Source organism: Theropithecus gelada, chromosome 8 (assembly GCF_003255815.1).
Source record: "Theropithecus gelada isolate Dixy chromosome 8, Tgel_1.0, whole genome shotgun sequence".
NCBI lineage: Eukaryota > Metazoa > Chordata > Mammalia > Primates > Cercopithecidae > Theropithecus > Theropithecus gelada.
Window position 1 is genome coordinate 43,749,411 of NC_037676.1, and position 21,638 is coordinate 43,771,048.

Below are 21,638 nucleotides of genomic sequence, written 5' to 3' on the forward strand. Positions count from 1 at the left end.
GAAGAAATATTTGGGAGACAATAGAGGTTCAGGAAAATAATTGAATATCCCAGATAAAAACTAGAAACAAATTACCTGTGAAACTGCTTTGGGTTGTGTTGAATCACAGAGTTAAACTTTTATCTTGATTAAGCAGTAGAAATATACTTTTTTTGGAAAATCTGTGAAGGAACATTTGGGAGTCCAATGAGGCCTACATGGAAAAACCAAATACCCCCAGATAAAACTAAAATGTAGTTATCTGTGAAAGTGCTTGTGATATGTGGATTCACCTCACAGAGTTGAACCTTTCTTTTGATCCAGTAGGTTGGAAACACTCTTTTCAAAGAATCTTTGAATAAATATTTGGGAGCCCATGGATACCTAAAAGGCAAAATAAATATCTTTCTACTAAAAGTAGAAAGAAACTATTTGTGAAACTGCTTTGTGATGTGTGGATTCCTCTCACAGAGTTAAAACTCTTTTTGATTCGGCAGGTTGGAAACACACTTTTGGAGAATCTGCAAAGGGACATTTTGGAGCCCATTGAGATCCACGGGGAAAAACTGGATATCCCCAGATAAATACTAGAAAGAAGTTATCTGTGAAACTGTTTTTTGACGTGTCGATTCGTCTCACAGGGTTAATACTTTTTTTGTGATTCAGCAGGCTGGAAACATTCGTTTTGTAAAATCTGCAAAAGGAAATTTGGGAGTCCATTTAGGCTTACAGTTAAAACTGCATATTCCCAAATAAAATCTAGAATAAAGTTATCTGTGAAACTGCTTTGGGACGTGTGGATTCATATCACAGAGTTAAACCTTTTTTGATTCAGCAGGTTGGAAACACACTTTTGGAGAATCTGCAAAGGGACATTTGGGAGCCCATCGAGGTCCATGGGGAAAAACTGAATATCCCCAGATAAATACTAGAAATAAGTTATCTGTGAAACTGTTTTTTGATGTGTCAATTCATCTCACAGACTTAACACTTTTTTTCTGATTCAGCAGTTTGGAAACATTCATTTTTTAAAACCTGTGAAGGAAAATTTGGTAGTCCATTGAGGCTTATGGTTAAAATTGGATATCCTCAGATAAAACCTAGAATGAAGTTATCTGTGAAATGGCTTTGTGATGTGTGGATTCATCTCACACAGTTAAAACATTTTTTGATACAGCAGGTTGGAAACACACTTTTTGATGATTCTGCAAAGGTACTTTTTGGAGCAGATTGGGGTCTATGAAGTACAACTGAATATCCCCAGGTTAAAAACTGCAAAGAATGTGTCTGTGAATTTGCTTTGTGATGTGTGGAATCATCTCACAGAGTTAATTTTTTTTTCATTAGACTGGTTGGAAACAATCCTTTTCGTAGTATTGTGAAGGGACCTTGGGGAGCCCATTGAGTCCTATGGGCAAAAACAGTATCCCCAAATAAAAACTAGAAGAAGTTATCTGTGGAATTGTTTTTGATGTATGTGTCTATCTCACAGAGTTAAACTTTTCTTTTGACTCAGGAGGTCGGAAACACTTTTTTTTGGAGAATCTGGGAATGCATATTTTGGAGCTCATTTTAGTCTACTTGAATAAAACGAATATACCCAGACAAATTTTGACAGAAACTCTCAGTGAAATTGCTTTGTGATGTTTTAAGAAAAAAAAAAAACAAACCTAAAATAAAGCTACTTATAAAACTGATTTGTTATACAGGGATTAATCTCACAGAATTCAGCCTTTTTTTAAATTCAGCTGGTTGGAAACGTCTTATTGGAGAAGCTGTGAAGGGACATTTGGGAGCCTATTAAGGCCTGCAGTTTGGAAACCCTCTTTTTGGAGAATCTGCAAAGGGACACTTGGGAGCCCATTGAGACCTATGGAAAAACAAACAAACAAACAAATATCCCCAGATAAAAACTAGAAAGAAGTTATCTATGAAACAGCTCTGTGATGTTTGGATTCATCTCACAGAGTTAAACTTTTCTTTAGATTCAGGAGGTTGGAAACACTCGTTTTGGATAATCTCCGATGGGACATTTGGGATCCCACTGAGGCCTGTGGGGAAAAATGGAATATACCCAGATAAAAACTGGAAAGAAGCCTTGTGTGAAACTGCTTTCTGATGTGTGGATTCATCTCACAGAGTTAAATCTTTCTTTTGATTCAGCAGGTTGCAAAAACTCTTTTTGTAAAATGTGTAAATTAACATTTGGAAGCTTTTTGAGGTCTATGGGGAAAAATCGAATATCTCCAGATAAAAACTAGAAAGAAGCTATTTGTGAAACTCGTTTGTGATGTTTAAATTTCTCTTATATTATTAAATCTTTCTTTTTATTCAGCAGCTTGGAAACACTCTTTTTGGAGAATCGCAAGGAGACACGTGGGAGCACATTGAGGCCTATGGGGAAAAACTGAACATCCCCACATAAACTAGAACAACATTATCTGTTGATTCGACAGGTTGGAAACACTTGTTTGGAGCTTCTGTGAAGGTACACATGGGAGCCTATTGTGGCCTATGTGGAAAAACGAAATATCTCCAGATAAAAACTAGAAAGACGTTGTCTGTGAAACTGCTTTGTGATGTGTGGATTCATCTAATAAAGTTTTCTTTTGATTCAGCAGATTGTAAAAGCTTTTTTTTAGGAGAATCTGTGAAGGGACATATTGTCACAAATTGTGGCCTAATAGGAAAAACTGATTATCTCCAGGTAAAAAGTAAAATGAAGTTATTCGTGAAACTGTTTTGTGATGTATGTATTAGTCTCACAGAATTAAGCCTTTCTTTTGGTTCAGCAGGTTGGAAACACTCTTTTTGGAGTATCTGTCAGGGGACATTTGGGAACCCATTGAGGTCTATGGTGAAAAGCAGAATATCCCCAGGTAAAAACTAAAAAGAGGTTAGCTATGAAATTCTTTCTTGATTTGTGAATTCATCTCAAAGAGTTAAACCTTTCTGTTGATTCAGCAGGTTTGAAACACTCTTTTCTGAGAATCTGCAAAAAGACATTTGGTGCTCATTAATCCTATGGGGAAAAATGAAAGATCTCCAGATAAAAACTAGAAACCAGCTATCTGTCAAAGTGCTTTGTGAAATTAAAATATTTTAAAGAGTTGGAAAGGACTTTTAAAAAGCATGTAGAGAAGGGAAGAAAATTTCTTTGCCTGTTTTGTCAGTTTGGTCATTGGTTTGTGCAGCGCTGTTGTTTTTTCAGACAGATGATGAGGCTGAGTTTTATCAGAAGAGAGAGGAGTTTGATAATCAGAACTCAGAACAGCCTCTACCAAGTACTAGCCAAAGGGATAGTCCAGACGTTATTTATGCCAATCTCCTCTGTCTTCCTAAACGTGCTCAGAAAATTGTTCAGCCCACAGTCTCTTCAGAGGAATGCCCCAAAACATCACCTTCTCCTTAGCCTAGTGAGTGCTGGGAGAAGGATTCTGATACTAGGCTCACTGAGACTCATCTTGCCACGCCCATTATTGCCTGACCTGCATTCATCATGGTTAAGGAAAAATTTCCTTTAAAATGGATAACCCAGTACCCAGTCTGGGTCAAACAGTGGCCGCTCCCTAAATAAAAGTTGTGGGTGTTTCATGAAATAATGAAAAAACTACTAGAAAAAGGACATGTTTCACCCACTTTCTCTCCTTAGAATTTCCCAGTATGTGTAATTTAAAAAAGAAAAGTCCAGTACATAGTGCATACTGACTGACTTGTGAGCAGTCATCACTGTAATTCAACCACTGGGAGCCTTACAACCGGGGATTCCATCCCCCACTATGCTCCCTAAAGATTGGCCGCTTGTTATTATAGATTTAAAAGACTGTCTTTTTACAAATACTTTGACAGATTTTGAAAAATTTGCCCTTATCATTCCTGCTGTTAATAATAGAGAATCTGCAATCAGATGTCTTTGGAAGGTTTTGCCCCAGGGAATGTTAAATAGTCCCCCAATTTGTCAAACTTTTGTAGGCAAAACTATGCAGCCTATTAGAGATCAATTTCCATATAATGGATGATGTAATGTGTGCAGCAAGAAATAGAGACCAACGTATTCAATGTTATTCATCTTTACAAAAGACAATTACAAATGCAGCACCTGAAAAAATTCAAACAACCACTTCTTTTCAGTATTTGTGGATGAAAGTACAGGATAGAGCCATTAAGCCTCAAAAGGGTCAAATTAGAAGAGATTCTTTAAGAACCTTAAATGATTTTCAAAAATTGTTAGGAGATATTAACTGGATTCAGCCCACCTTAGAAATTCCTCCTTATGCTATGTCCAATCTTTTCTCAATATTGAGGGGAAATTCTAACTTACACAGTAAAAGAGAACTAACACCCGAGGCCATAAAAGAGTTAAGAGTAATTGAAGAAACATTCAGCAAGCCCAGGTCAGTAGAATTGGCTCAGACTTGCCTTTACAATTCATTGTGTTCCCTACTACTTCACACTCCCCAATAGGAGTGATCGTTCAAAATGATGCTTTAGTTAAATGGTCCTTTTGGCCACATAATACCATAAAAGCACTTATGGTATATTTAGATCAGATGGCAATTCTAATTGGACAGTCTCATATATGAATTATTAAACATTGTGGCACTGAGCCCAATAAGACTATTGTTCCAATAAATAAAAATCAAGTTAAGCAGACATTTATTAATTCAGTTACATGATGAGTTAATTTAGCAAAATTTGTTGGATGTATTGATAATCATTACCCTAAAATTAAACTTTCCAAATTTTAAAAGTAACTACATAGGTTCTTCCGAAAATTAATCATGATGTCCCTTTGGAAGGAGTCATGATTTTCTTTTTACTGATGGGTCTGGTAAACAAACAAACAAACAAAACACAGTATGGGGGATACCACATAATCCAATCACTCGATCTAAATTTACTAGCATTCAGAAAGCCGTGGTTATTCTGTTTATATATTAAAGAAATTTTACAGCCTTAAGTTCACTCTGGAGCCCACTCTGTGTGCTCCTTTTCTGCAACTTCCACAATTGCTAGACAAAGGTACACATCCTATTTTTATTACACACATTCAAGCCCACAGCTTTCTGCCTGGCCCATTGACTTATGGCAATAATTAAACAGAGCTTCAACTTATGACATCACTGCTTGACCAAACCACCCAATCACATCAGCTTTTCCATCAAAATTAGAAAAAAATTATCTAAATAATTTCAACTTACACAGAGGCTGGCTAAGAATATTATCCTACAATGCCCAGATAACCAGTTCACAGGCACGTCCCCTCCTTCAACAGGTGTTAACCCTAGAGAATTGGAACCTAATTGGTTGTGGCAAACAGATGTTAAACCCATTCTTACATTTTGGAAACTAAGATATGTACATATATCCATTGTTACCAACACTAATTACTGCACATTAAAAAGTAAAGAGAAAAAAACATAACAAAAAGACTAGAAGAGACAAAAATCTGAGAAAGATGCAAAAAGGAAGACTAATAAAAAAATAAAGTAGGAAGAAGGGAAAGTAAATATTAAGAAAGTTATATGAATGTATCTTTAGTAAGAAAAGTTATAAAACATAGAACGTTAAGACATGTTGAAGATTGTCTGTGAAAGACATAAAAATGTTATAAAAATAATTTAAGCAATAAATGTTGTATAATTTTTGCTTTGAGAGACTAAGCAAGTTTTAAATTGATAATTATAAAAAAATTTGGTGTATAAACATATTTGCTAAAGTTAGAAAGGTATCATCCAATTTTTCTCTAAAGTAAACATTAGAATAAAGCACAAGTTTTTCTTAAAACACTAACCTGCTCCTTAAAAATTGTAAAAAGTCTCTTAACACAGGCACCATTCCTAGAATTTCCAGTACCAGCCTGAAGACTACATCCTTATCAAAGGATTTAAAAAAGAAAAAAAAAAAAATCAAACCATCCTAAAAAAGACCCTACAGGAACTACAGTGTCAATAATGCAACTTCCACAAACAACACCAACCCCAGACATTATGGTGAAGAAGCAGAAGACTAAGCCAGATAATTTATTCGTTTTTAATTTTCTTGCTTTGCCTACTACCTATGCATGCTAAACTCTATTAAGTGCATATCTTAAATCCTCCTTTCTTCTGCCCTGTTATTTTAACAAATATCCCTTTCTCAGCTTCTAATAACATAACTGCTTGGCTAAAATAAATTAACATACCCCAGTGGGATTCATTCATGGTAGCTATAATTGTGGTAATTGTTAGGGCGGTAAGTCTCCCTGTGCCTACAGCAGACCAAAATTATACAGCAGACCAGAATGGGCATATATCCCATTCCTGCCTTTAATTAGGCCTATCACTTGGTTGGGACTCCCTGTTATGGTTTATGTTAATGATAGTGTTTGGAGACCTAAGCCTGGAGATACTCTTGGGCCCTCTCACCCAGAGGAGAAAGAAATGTTAATAAATGTGTCCATAGGTTATCAGTCCTCCCCTTTACATAAGGCTGCATATTTGCATATTGGTTGTCTAAAACCTTACGAACAACATTGGATAGTTAAAATTCCAGGTCATAATCAAAGATCAGTATCCTAACATTTACTTCCTGGATGGAGCCTGGCTGATTCACAGAGCTCAGTTCAATTGGAACAGTTTAAGACCAGAAAAGAGAGGTGTCAACAACCTCAACAATGGTCAAAAGATTTAGAAATATTAGTTAGGAAGGATTGCATGTCTGATCACACTGACGTACTGCAAAATAATTCCAATGGAATCATCATTGATTCGTTCCCTAAGGGGATCTTTGTAGTTAATTGTACCAATCAAAATGATAGATCTAAAACAAAACTAAAAAAGGAAACATGCTATCAAAGAGATGACAGTACTTGCACAAAAAGGTGCCCATTTTCCCATAATTTGGACCAATTTTGGTATGGCCGACCCACATCCAAAAATGATTAATCCTATAATATGCCCTGAACATCCTGAATTATGGAAGTCAATGATGGACCAATCTCATATTCAGGTTTGGGAAAAAAAAAATTCTGAAGAGAAAAGGTGAGAGACTTCAATTTGTGTATCAGTTTTCTTCCAATGAAACAGTATCCATTCAGAGTTGTGTCAAGCCTCCTTTCATGTTGATGATCAGAAACATTAATATTCAAACTAATTCTCAAACTATTACTTGTCAAAACTGTCACGTTTTCACCTGTATTCATTCTACGTTTGGTGTAAAAACATCTATGTTGCTGGTGAGTGCTACAGAAGGAGTTTGGATACTGTTTTCCCTCAGTAGACCTTGGGAAGTCTCTCCTTCCATTCATATGGTCACGGAAATGTTAAAGGGAGTGTTTACCAGAGAAAAAGATTTACTTTTACCCTTATAGCAGACATTATGGACCTTATTGCAGTCACGGCTACTGCTGCAGCTGTGGGAATTGCTTTATACTCCTGTGTTCAAACTACAAAATGTGCAAATAATTGGCAGAAAAATTCCTCAAAATTGTGGAATTCTGAGACCCAGATAGAATAAAAATTGACAAATCATATCAATGATCTTAGACAGACTGTTATTTGGATGAGCGATCATTCAATGAGCTTAGAACATCAATTGCAAATGCAATGTGATTGGAATACTTCTGATTTCTATATAACTCCCTGTTCATATAATGCTACTGAACATCATTGGAAAAAAGTTAGACATCATCTGCAAGAAAGAAACGAAAATTTAATATCGGATATAGCCAAATTAAAGAAACAGGTTTTTAAAGCATCTCAGGCTCATTTAACTCTCCTGCCTGGAACTGACATTATCGCTGGAGCTACTGATGGATTTTCAAACGTAAACTCTCTTAAATGAATTAAGACCATTGGAGGACAAACTATTGCAAATTTTGGTTTAATGTGTATCTGTTTATACTGTTTGCTTTTAGTCTGCAAATGTGGAAGACACCTCTGGAGAAAAAACAAACTCCACGAGCAAGCCTTAATAACAATGGCAGCTTTTAAAAAGCAAAAGGGGGACATATTGGGAAAAATACTTATGGGTTTCCTGTAAAAACTGACCATAGAAATATGGGACAATAAGCTGTGAAAAGTCACAAGAGGCATCTGAGGAGGAAAGCTTCCTAATTTTCCTAATTGCTATCCTGTTCCCATTCTCTGAGTGAGACTTGCTCTCTTATCTGTAGACACTGTGTTCAAGGAGAAAGACCCTCCTTGGAAACATCAGAATGTGGACAGATGTGCAGGCTCCTAGTTAAGCCTGCTCCCACTAACTACTCCCCAATAAGTTAAAGGTGTGTTGTTTGAGCACAAAGGAGATTGATTTAAACCACTACTGCTGTAGATTATACCTATGACGCACTGCCACCATTTCACTGTTTTGTCCTAAACATCTACTTCTTAGATCTAAGTGACTGTACACAATAAATAGTGCAGAGACCAGAACTCTGGGCCTTGTACAGCCTCTTACCTCGTGTCTCATCCCCTGCCTCCCAATTTTACTCTTAACTTGTCTCTGGTCAATACTGTGTCACCACCGGACTTTGGGTACGCTATGGGTGGTGTTGAGGCTGGTACCCAATACCAGATGAAAACTAGAAAGGTGCTATCTGTGAAACTGCTTTGTGATATGTGGATTTGTGATGTGAGATGTGTTGGAAACACTCTTTTTGGAGAAAATACAAAGGGACATTCGGGAGCCCCTTGGAGCCTATGGGGAAAAACCGAATATCCCCCAGATAAAAACTACAAAGAAGCTACGTGTGAAGCTGCTCTGTAATGTGTGGATTTATGTCACAGAGGTAAACCTTTCTTTCAACTCAACGGGTTGAAAACACACTTTTTGGAGAATCTGCAAAGGGAACTTTGGCAGCCCATTGAGGACTATGGTGAAAAACTGAATATCCCCAGATAAAAACTAGAAAGAAGACTAATGTGAAATTGGTTTGTGATTTTTGTATTCTTCTCACCAAATTAAATCTTCCTTTTGATTCAAGAGGTTTGAAACACTCCACTTGAAGTATCTGTGAAGAGAAATTTGTAAGTCCATTGAGGCCTAAGAGGAAACACTGAATATCCCAGGTAGAAACTAGAATGAAGATATCTGTGAAACTGGTTTGTGATGTGTGGATTCATCTCACAGAATTAACCTTTCTTTAGTTTTAGTAGGTTGGAAACACTTTTTGGAGAATCTGTGAAGGGACATTTGGGAGCCCATTTAGGCCTATGGGGACAAAACAAAATATCCGCAGATCAAAACTTGAAAGAAGCTTTCTGTGAAACTTCTTTGTGATGTGTGGATTCATCTCACAGAGTCAAAACTTTATTTTAATCAGGCAGGTTGGAAACCCTCTTTTTGTAGAATCTGCAAACAAACATTTGAGAGAAAACTGAGGCTTAAGGGGAAAAATTGAATATCTCCAGACAAAAGCTAGAAGGAAGCTATCTATGAAACTGCTTTGTTATGTGTGCATATTTATATTGCAGAGTTAAATTTTTTCTTTTGATTCAGGAGTTTGGAAACACTCTGGAGAATCTGTGAGGGACATTTGAGAGTTCATTGAGGCCTATGGGGAAATACAGAATATCCACAGGTAAAAACTAGAAAGAAGCTATCTTGGAAACTGTTTTATGGGGAAATACAGAATATCCACAGACAAAAACTAGAAAGAAGCTATCTTGGAAACTGCTTTGTGATGGGTGGATTCATCTCACAGAGTTAAACCATTCTTTTGACTCAGCAGATTGGAAACATTCTTTTTGAAAATATGCCAAAGGACATTTGGGAACCCATTGAGGCCTATAGGGAAAAACCGAATATTCACAGATAAAACTAGAAAAAAACTATCTGTTAAACTACTTTTTGATGTGTGGATTCATCTCACAGAGTTAAACCTTTCTTTTGATTCAGCAGGTTGAAAATACTCTAACTGGAGAATCTTTCAAGAGAAATTTGGGAATCCATTGAGACAGACAGGAAAGAAACTGAATATCCATAGTTTAAAAGTAGAAAGAAGTTCTCTGTGAAACTGCTTTGTGATGTGTGATCTCACAGAGTTAAACCAGTCTTTTGATTCAGCTGGTTGGAAAAGCTCTTTTTGTAGAATCTGCAAGGGATATTTGGGAGCCTATTGAATACTAGGGGAAAAAACCAAATACCACAGGAAAAAAAAAAAAAAAAAAAACTAGAAAGAAGCTGTCTGTCAAACTGCTTTGCATTGTATGGATTCATCTCACGAAGTTAAAGCTTACTTTTATTCAGTAGTTTGGAAATACCCTTTTTGGAGAATCTGCAAAGGGACATTTGGGAGCCCATTGAGGCCTATAAGAAAAAAAATGAATATCCCCAGATAAAAGCTAGAAACAAGCTATCTGTGGAAATTGTTTGTGATATGTAGGCCTTGATCTCACATAGTTAAACCTTTCTTTTGATTCAGCAGTTTGAAACCAGTCTTATTACAGAATCTGTGCTGGTACATATGGGAGCCCATTGAGGCCTATGGCAAAAAACTGAATACCCTAAGGTAAAAACTGGAAAGAAGCTATCTGTGAAACTGCTTTATGATGTGTGGATTCATTTAACAGAGTTAAACCTACCTGTTGATGAAGCAGCATGGAAACACCCTTTTCAGGAATCTGCGAAGAGACATTTTGGAGTCCTTCAAGTCCCTTGGGGAAAAACCAAAAATTCCAAGATAAAAACTAGAAAGAAGCTATCTGTGAAATTTCTCTGTGATGTGTACATTCATCTCAATAGTTAAACCTTTTTATTGATTCAATGGGTTGGACACACTCTGTTTGGAGAATCTGCAAAGGGATATTTCGAAGTTTATTGGGGCCTATAGGGAAAAAAGGAAATCACTAGAGAAAACTAGAAAGGCGCTATCTGTGAAACTGTTTTGTGAAGTGTGGATTAATTTCACAGAGTTAAACCTAGCTTTTGATTCCACAAGTTGGAAACACTCGTTTAGGAGACTCTGCAAAGGGACATTTGGGAACCCATTGAGGCCTAGGTGGTAAAACCGAACATCTCTATATAAAAATTGGAAAGAAGCTATCTGTGAAACTGCTTTGTGATGTGTGCATTCATCTCACAGAGTTAAACCTTTTATTGATTCAGTAGGTTGGAAACACTTTTTTAACAGAATCTGCAAAGGGATGTTTCAGAGCCCATTGAAGCATATGGTAAAAACCAAATTATCCCCAGAAAAAAACTGGAAAGAACCTATCTGAGAAACTGATTTCTGATGTGTGGATTCATCTCACAGAGTTAAAACTTTTTTTTTTTTTAATTCAGCAGGTTGGAAACACTATTTTTAAAGAATCTGAAGGGACATTAGAAAGCCCTTTGAGGACTAGGGGAAGAAACTGTATATCCCTAGATAAAAACTAGGAAGAAGCTATCTGGGAAACAGCTTTATGATGTGTGGATTCATCTTACAGAGTTTAACCTTTGTTTTCATTCAGCAAGTTGGAAACACTTTTTTTGGGGACTCTGCAAAAGGACATTTGGGAGCCCATTGAGGCATATGAGAAAAAACCGAATATCCCCATATAAAACTACAAAGAAGTTATCTGTAAAACTGCTGTGTGATGTATGGATTCATCTCACAGACTTTAAACTTTTTTTGATTCACCAGGTTGGAAACACTGCTTTTGGAGAATCTGCAAAGGGACATCTGGGATACTATTGAGGCCAATGTGGAAAAACTAAATATTCCCAGATAAAAACTGGAAAGAAGCTCCCAGTGAAACTGCTTTGTGATGTGTGGATTCATCTCCTACAGTTAAATCGTTTGTTTGACTCATCAGATTAGAAATACTCTTTTTGTAAAATCTTTGAAGGGACAATTGGGAGCCCTTTGAGGCCTATAAGTAACAGCAACAAAAAAATGTCTCCAGACAAAAACTAGAAAGAAGTTATCTGGGAAATTGCTTTGTGATATGTTGACACAACTCACGTAGTTAAACGTTTCATTTTATCCAACATGTTGTAAACACTTTTTGGAGAATCTGCAAAGACACATTATGGAGTCCATTGTAGCCTATAAGAAAAAAACAAATATTCCCAGATAAAAATTAGGAAGAAAATATCAGTGAAACTGCTTTGTGATATGTGGATTCATCTCACAGAATTATAACTTTCATTTGATTCAGCAGTTTGAAAACACTTTTTTATAGAATCTGCAATTTGCATTCGACAGTCTACTGAGGACTATAAGTAAAATATGAATATTCCCAGATAAAAACTAGAAGAAGTTATCTGTGCAATTGCTTTGTGATGTTTGGATTCATATCAGAGACTTAAACCTTTTTTATGATTCAGCAACTTGGAAACCCACTTTTTGGGGAATCTGAAAAGGGATATTTGGGAGTCCTTTGAAACCTATGTGGAAAAACAGAGTATCCTCAGATAATAACTACAGAGAAACTATATCTTAAACTACTTTGTGATGTATGGAATCAGTTCACAGAGTTAAACATTTTTGTCAATGCGGGAGTTTGGAAAAACTCTTTTAACAGAATCTGTGAATGGACTTTTGGGGGCCCATTGAGGCCTATAGGGAAAAAAACAAATATCCTCAGATAAAAACAAGAAAGGAGCCATCTGTGAAACTGCTTTGTGATATATGTATTCAACTCACAGACATAAATCCTTTTTAATTCAGCAGATTGGAAATGCTCTTTTTGGTAAATGTGCAGAGGGACATTTGGGAGCCCATTGAGTTCTATGGGGATAAATCAAACATACCTAAAAAAAAAAAAACTAGAAAGAAGCTATCTGTGAAATTACTTTGTAATGAGAGGATTCATCTCACAGTGATAAACTGTTCTTTTTATTCAATAGGTTAAAAACACTCTTTTTGGAGAATGTTTAAATGGACATTTGGGAACCTATTGAGACCTATGGTAAAAAAAATCCCTAAAGAAAAACAAGACAGAAGCCCTCTGTGAAACTACTTTGTAATATGTTGATTGATCTCCCAGAGTTAAAATTTTTTATTGATTCAGCAGGTCCAAAACATTCTTTTTGGACAATCTGTGAATGGACATTTGAAAGTTCATTGAAGCCTCTGCAGCAAAACCAAATATCCTCAGATAAAAACTAGAAAGAAGCTATCTGTGAAACGGCTTTATAATGTATGGATCCATCTCACATAGTTTAACATTTCTTTTGATTCAGCTGGTTGGGAACACCCTGTTTGGAGAATCTGCAAAGGGACATTTGAAAGGCAATTGAGGCCTATGGGAAGAAACCAAATATCCCCACGTAAAAATGAGAAAGAAGCTATCTGTGAAACTATTTCAAAACAAAGTTAAACCTTTGTTTGGATTCAGCAGGTTGGAAACATTTTTTTTTTTGGAAGATCTACGAAAAAATATTTGTGAACCCATTTATGCCTATTAAAAAACGTATATATATATGTCTTCTGGGATATATACATTTGGGATATATATATGTATATACCTAGAGAAAAACTAGAAATAAAGTATTTGTGAACTGCTTTTTGATGTATTGATTCAACTCACAGAGTTAAAACTTTCTTTTGTTTCAGCAGGTTGGAAAGTGTCTTTTTGGACAATGAGTAAAGGGACAGTTGGGAGCCCATTGAGGTCTATGGGCTAAACTGAATATCTCCAGATAAAACAAGAAAGAAACTATCTGTGAAACTGCTTTGTGATATGTGGATTCATCTCACAGTGTTAAACCTTTCTTTTGATTCAGGAGGTTGCAAACACTTTTTTGGAGAACCTGTGAAGGGACATTTGGGAGGTTATTGAGGCCTATGTGGTAAAAGAGAATATCCCCAGATGTAAACTGGAAGAAGCTATCTGTGAAACTCCTTTGTGATGTGTGGATTCATCTCAAAGAATGAAAACTTACTCTTAATTCCCCTGGTTGGAAACACTCTTTTTATGGAATCTGCAAAGGGACATTTGGGAGCCCTTTGAGGCCCATTTGGAAAAACTGAATATCCCATGGAAAAAAACTAGAAAGAATCTATTTGTGTCACTGCTTTTTTATGTGTGTATTCAACTTATAGAGTTAAACCTGTGTTTTTATTCAGTAGGTTGGAAACACTCTTTTTGGAGAATCTGCAAAGAAACATTTGGGAGTCCTTTGAGAACTATATGGAAAGACCAAATATCGCCAGATAAAAAATAGAAAGAAGCTATCTGTGAAACTAATTTCACAGAATATCCCGAGATAAAAACTGGAAAGAGTCTATCTGTGAAACTTCTTTGTGATGTGTGGATTCATCACACAGAGTAAAACCTTTCTTTTCATTCCGCAGGTGGAAACACTCTTTTAGTATAATCTGTGAAGAGAGATTTGGGAACCCATTGAGGACTATTAGGAAAAACCAAATATCCTTAGATATGAATGAGAACGCAGCTAATGGAGACTGCTTTGTGATGTGTGGATCACTCTTACAAAGTTAAACTGTACTTTTGATTCAGAAGATTGGAAACACTCTTTTTGTACAATCTTCGATAACACATTTAAAAGTCCATTGATTCTTAAGGGGATAAATGGAATATCCCCAGATAAAAACTAGAATGAATGTATTTGTGAAACTTCTTTGTGATGTGTGGATTCACCTCACAGAGTTAAACCTTTGTTTTGATTTAGTAGGTTGAAGACACTGTTTATGTAGACTCTGCAAAGGGACAATTGAGAGCCCATTGATACCTATGCAGAAAAACCTTATATCTTCAGATGAAAAACAGACAGAAGGTGTCTGTGAAACTACTTTGTGATATGTGGATTCATCTCACAGAATTAGAAGTTTCTTTTGATTTAGCAGGTTGGTAACATTGTGGTGAAACTGTAAGGGGACATTTGGGAGTCCATTGAGACTATTGAAGAAAAACCTTATATTCCCAGATGAAAACTAGACAGAAGCTGTCTGTGAAACTGCTTTGTAATGTGTCAATTCATCTCAGAGAGTTAAACTTTTCTTTTATTTCAGCCAGTTGGAAACACTCTAATTGGAGAACCTGCAAAATAACATTTGAGAGCCCATTGAGGCATATGGTGAAAAATTTAATATCCCCAGATAAAAGCTAGCAAGAAGCACACTGTAAAACTGCTTTGGAGGCCGGGCGCGGTGGCTCAAGCCTGTAATCCCAGCACTTTGGGAGGCCGAGACGGGCGGATCACGAGGTCAGGAGATCGAGACCATCCTGGCTAACACGGTGAAACCCCGTCTCTACTAAAAAATACAAAAAAACTAGCCGGGCGAGGCGGCGGGCGCCTGTAGTCCCAGCTACTCAGGAGGCTGAGGCAGGAGAATGGCGTGAACCCGGGAGGCGGAGCTTGCAGTGAGCTGAGATCTGGCCACTGCACTCCAGCCTGGGTGACAGAGCAAGACTCCGTCTCAAAAAAACAAAAAAACAAAAAAACAAACAAACAAACAAACAAAAAAAACTGCTTTGGAATGTGTAGCGTCATCTCACAGAGTTAAATATTTCTTTTGATTCAGCAGTTTGGAAGCACCCTTTTTAGAGAATCTGCAAAGGGACATTTGAAAGTCCATTGAGACCAATGGGGAAAAACTAAGTATTCCCAGATAAAAACTAGAAAGAAGCTATCTGTGAAACTGCTTTGTGATGTGTGGATTTATCTTACAGAGTTAAACTTTTCTTTGATTCAGCAGATGGGAAACGTTCTTTTTGTAGAATCTGTGAAGAAACATTTGGGAGCCCATTGAGGTCTATGGGAAAACACAGAATATGCCCAGATAAAAATTAGAAAGAAGCTATCTGTGAAATTGCCTTTTCAGGTGTGAATTCAGTTCACAGAGTTAAACTTTGTTTTGATTCAGCAGGATGGAATCACTCTTATTGGAGAATCTGTGAAATGACATTTGAAAGTCCATTGTGGACTGTGTCAGAAAACTTAATATCCCCAAATAAAAACTAGAAAGAAGCTATATGTGAAACTCCTTCATGATGTGTGGATTTATCTCACAGAGTTAAACCATCCTCTTAATTCAACAGATTGCAAACACAGTTTTTGGAGAACCTGTGAGGGGAAATTTTGGAGCTAATTGTGGTCAATGTGGAAAAAAATGAATATTACTAGATAAAGACTAGAAAGAAATTTTCTGTGAAACCGCTTTGTGATGTGTGGATTCACGTCACAGCATTCAGCCTTTCTTTTTAACTAAGAAGATGGAAATTTTTTTTTAAAGAATCTGCAAAGTGACATTTGGGAGCCCATTGATACCTATAAATAAAAACTCTCTATCCCCAGAAAAAACTAGAGAGAAACTCTCTGTGAAGCTCCTTCGTGTTGTGGATTCATCTCACAGAGTTAAACATTTGTTTTGATTCAACAGGTTGTAAACACTCATTTTGGAGAATCTTAGAAGGTTCGTTTGGGATCTCAGTGAGGCCTATGAGGAAAAACCAAATATCCCTTGAGAAAAACTAGAAAGAAGCTATCTGTGAAACTGCTTTGTAATGTGTGGATTCATCTAACAGAGATACAAATTTATTTTGATACAACAGGTTGGGAACACACCTTTCGTAGAATACGTGAAGGGACATTTTGGAGCCCATTGAGGGATGTGGGGGAAAACTGAATATTTTCATATAAAAATGAGAAATAATTTTTATGTTTAACTTTTTGTGATGTATGGATTCATCTCACAGAGTTAAAACTGTCTTTTTATTGAGCTGGTTGGAAATACACTTTTTGGAGAATATGCAAATGGACATTTGGGAGCACAAAGAGGCATATGTAGAAAAATAAAAAATCCTCAAATACAAATTAGAAAGAAGCTATCTGGAAACAGTTTTGTGATGAGTGGATTCATCTGACAGAGTTAAATCTTTGTTTTAATTTAATAGGTTGGAAACACTGTTTTTTGACAATGTGCAATGGGGCATTTTAGAGCCTGTTGAGGACATTGGAAAAACAGAATATTCCCAGATAAAAACTAGCAAAAAGCTATCTGTGAAACTGCTTTGTAATGTGAGGATTCATCTCACAGAGTTAAACATTTCTTTCGATTCAGCAGGTTGGAAACACCCTTTTTTGAGAATCTGCAAAGGGACATTTGAAAGCCCATTGAGGTCAATGTGGAGAAACCGAATATCCCCAGAAAATAACTAAAAAGAAGCTATCTGTGAAACTACTTTGTGATGTGTGGATTCATCGCTCAGAGTTAAATCTTTCTTTTCTTTCTTTCTTTTTTTTTTTTTTTTTTTTGATTTTGCAGGGTTGGAAAAATTTTTTTTTTTTTTTTTTTTAGAATCTGCAAAGAAACATGTGGGAGCCTATTGAGGTCTATGGGGAACACTTAACATCCCCAGATAAAAATTAGAAAGAAGCTATCTGTGAAATTGCCTTTTCAGGTGTGAATTCAGTTCACAGAGTTAAACTTTGTTTTGATTCAGCAGGATGGAATCACTCTAATTGGAGAATCTGCAAAATGACATTGGAAAGCCCATTGGGGCCTATGTTGAGGAACTAAATATCCTGAAATAAAAACTCGAAAGAAGCTTTATGAGAAACTGCATTGTGATGTGTGCATTCATATGACAGAGTTAAACTTTTCTTTGGATTCGGTAGTTTGAAAACACTGTTTTTGTCCATTCTGTCAATGAACACTTAGGAGCTCTTTGAGGCCAATGGTGAAAAAGGGAATATCCCAGGATTAACACTAGAATGAAGCTATCTGAGAAACCACTTTGTGATGTGTCCATTCATGTCACAGAATTAAAACTTTCTTTTCATTCACATTGTTTGGAGACACTGTTTTTCCACAACCTACAAAAGGATATATGGGAGTGCATTGAGGTCTATAGTGAAAAGGGAAACATCTTCAGATAAAAAGTAGAAAGAAGCTTCCTGAGAAACTGCTTTGTGATATGTGCATTCATCTTACGGAGTTAAACCTTTCTTTGGAATCATCACTTTGGAAACACTGTTTTTGTCCATTCTGCAAATGGACATTTGGGAGCTCATTGAGGCCAATGGTGAAAAAGAGAATATATCAAGATAAAAACAAGAAAGAAGCTATCTGAGAAAGCGATTTGTAATGTGTGCATTCATTTCTCACAGTTAGATCTTTCTTCTCATTCAGCAGTTTGGAAACACTATTTTTGAAGAACCTGCAAAGTGATATTTTGGAGTGCATTGAGGCCTATGGTGAAAAAGGAAACATCTTCAGATTAAAACTAGAAAGAAGCTGTCTAAGAAACCGCTTTGTGATGTGTACATTCATCGCACAGATTTAAATGTTTCCCTCAATTCAGCACTTTGGAAACACTGTTTTCATCCATTTTGTGAGTGAACATTTAGGAGCTCTTTGAGTGCAATGGTGAAAAAGTGAACATCCAAGAATAAAAATTAGAAGGAAACTATCAGAAAAACTCCTTTGGGATATATGCATTCATCCCACAGAGTTAAATCTTTCTTTTCATTCAGCAAGTTGGAAACACAGTGTTTGTAGAATCTTTGAGGGGATATTAGGGAAAGCAATGAGATCTATGTTAAAAAGGAAACATCCCAGATAAAAACAAGAAAGAAGTTTTCTGAGAAACTGCTTTGTTATGTGTGCATTCATCTCCTAGTGTTAAACCTTTCTTTGTATTCAGCAGTTTGGAAACCCTGTTTTTGTAGAATCTTTGAAGGGATATTTGGGAGCACATTGAGGCCTAGGGTGAAAAAGGAAACATCTTCATATAGAAACTAGAAAGAATCTTTCTGAGAAACTGCTTTGTGATGTGTGTATTCATCTCAAAGAGTTAAACCTATCTTTTGATTCAGCAGTTTGGAAACACTGTTTTTGTAGAATCTGCAATGGGATACTTCAGAGTACATTGAGTCTTATGATGAAAAAGGAAAACATCTTCAGTTAGAAACTAGAAAGAAGCTTTCTGAAAAACTACTTTGTGATGTGTACATTTTCTCACAGAGGTAAACCTTTCTTTCAATTCAGCAGTTTGGAAACACTATTTTGGTACATCCTGCAAATGGACATTTTGGGAGCTCATTGAGGCCAATGGCGAAAAACCAAATATCCCAGGACAAAAACTGGAAGGAAACTGAGAAACTGCTTTGTGATGTATGCATTCACCTTGCACACTTAAATCTTTCTTTTCATTTAATCATTTGGAAGCACTGCTTTTGTAGAATCTGTGAATGGATAAATACAGAGTGCTTTGAGTCTAATGGTGAAAAAGGAAACATCTTCAGATAAAAAGGGGAAAGAAGCTTTCTGAGAAATGGCTTTGTGACGTGTGCATTCATCTCACAGGGTTAAACCTTCTTTGCATTCAGCAGTTCGGGAAAAGTGTTTTTGTCCGTTCTGTGAATAGACATTTAGGAGCTCATTGAGGCCAATGGCATAAAAGTGAATATCTCAGGATAAAAAACTAGAAGGAGTCTACCTACCTCAAAAACCGCTTTGTGATACATGCATATATATTGCAGAGTTAAACTTTTCTTTTCATTCAGCAATTTGGAAACGTGTGATATGTGCATTCATCTCACAGAGGTAAACCATTCTTTGGATAATACAGTTTGGAAACATTGTTTTTTTTTTTTTTTTTTTTTTTTTTTCAATTCTGCCAATGGGCACTTGGGAGCTCACTGAGGCCAAAGGCAAAAAAATCAAAAAAATCCTGGGAAAAAAACCTTTGGAAGCTCCCAAATATCCAGTCATAGAGTGGACAAAAACAGTGTTTCCAAACTGCTGAATCCAAGGAAAGGTTTAACTCTGTGAGATGAATGCACACATCACAGATCAGTTTATTAGACAGACTGTTTCTTGTTTTTATCTGAAGATGTTTCCTTTTTCACCACAGGCCTAAGTGTATCCCAAATATCCCTTCCAGATTCTAAAAAAACAGTGTTTCCAAACGGCTGAATTAAAAGAAAGGTCTCATTCTGCCAGATGAATGCACACATCACAAAGTGGTTTCTCAAATAGCTTCCTTCCAGTTTTTGTCCTGGGATATTCTCTTTTTCACCTTTCACCTCATTGTGCTCCCAAATGTCCATTGGCAGAATGGACAAAAACAGTGTTTCCAAACTGCTGAATCTAAAGAAAAGTTTAACTGTGAGATGAATGCACACATCAGAAAGCAGTTTCTCAGACAGGTTCTTTCTAGTTTTTGTCTGAAGGTGTTTCCATTATCACCATAGGCCTCAACGTACTCCCAAATATCCCACTGAAGATTCTACAAAAACATTCTTTCCAAACTGCTAAATGAAAAGAAAATTTAACTCTGCAAGATGAATGGACACATTACAAAGTGGTTTTTCAGATAGATTCCTTCTAGTTTTTATCCTGGAATATTCGCTTTTTCACCATTGGCCTCAAATAGCTCCCAAATGTCCATTCACAGAATAGATGTAAGCAGTGATTGCAAACTTCTGTATACAAAGAAACATTTAACTATGCAAGAGGAATGCACACATCACAAACCGCTTTCTGAGATAGCTTTCCTCTAGTGTTAATCCTGGGATATTCCCTTTTTCATCATCAGCCTCAATGAGATCCCAAATGTCCATTCACAGAAAGGAAAAAAAAACAGTGTTTCCAAACTGCTGAATCCAAATAAACTTTAAACTCTGTGAGATGAATGCACACATCACAAAGTGATTTCTCAGAAAGCTTCCTTCTACTTTTTAACTGAAGATGTTTTCTTTTTCACCATAGGCCTCAATATGCTCCCAAATATCCCTTCGCAGATTCTGGAAAAATAGTGTTTCCAAACTGCTGAATCCCAGAAAGGTTTATCTCTGTGAGATGAATGTACACAACACAGAGCAGTTTCTCAGAAAGCTTCTTTCTTGTTTTTATCTGAAAATGTTTACTTTTTCACCCTTGGCCTCAATGCACTCACAAATATCACTTTGAAGGTTCTACAAAAACAGTGTTTCCAAATGGCTGAATGGGAAGAACAGTTTAACTCTGCTAGATGAATGCAAGCATCACAAAGTGGTTTTTCAGATCCTTTCCTTCCAGTTTTTATCCTGATATATTCCCTTTTTGCCATTGACTTCAATTAGCTCCCAATTGTCCATTGGCAGAACGGACAAAAACAGTAATTCCAAACTGCTGATTCCAAAGAATGGTTTAATTCTGTGAGATGAATACACACATCACAAATCAGTCCCTCTGAAAGTTTCATTCTACATTTTATTCAAAGATGTTTCCTTTTCAACCCTGACCTCAATACACTCCCAAATGTCTCTTCGCAGGTTCTACAAAACCATGTTTCCTAACTGCTGATTGAAAAGAAAGGTTTAACTCTGCAAGATGAATACACACATCACAAAGCAGTTTCTCAGATAGCTTCCTTCTAGTCTTTATCCTGGGATTTTCATTTTTTCGACATTAGGCTGAATGATCTCCAAAATGTCCTTTCACAGAATGGACAAAAACAGTGTTTCCAAACTGTGGAATCTGAAGAAAGGTTTCACTCTGTGAGATGAATGGACATATCCCAAAGCAGTTGCTCAGAAAGCTTCTTTCTAGTTTTTATCTGAAGATGTTTCCTTTTTCAACGTATGCCTCAAGGCACTCTCAAATATCCCTTAGTAGGTTCTACAGAAACAGTGTTTCCAAACTGCTGAATGAGAACAAAGGTTTAACTCTGCCAGGTGAATGCACAAATCACAAAGAGGTTTCTCAGATAGCTTCCTTCTACTTTTTATCCTGGGAT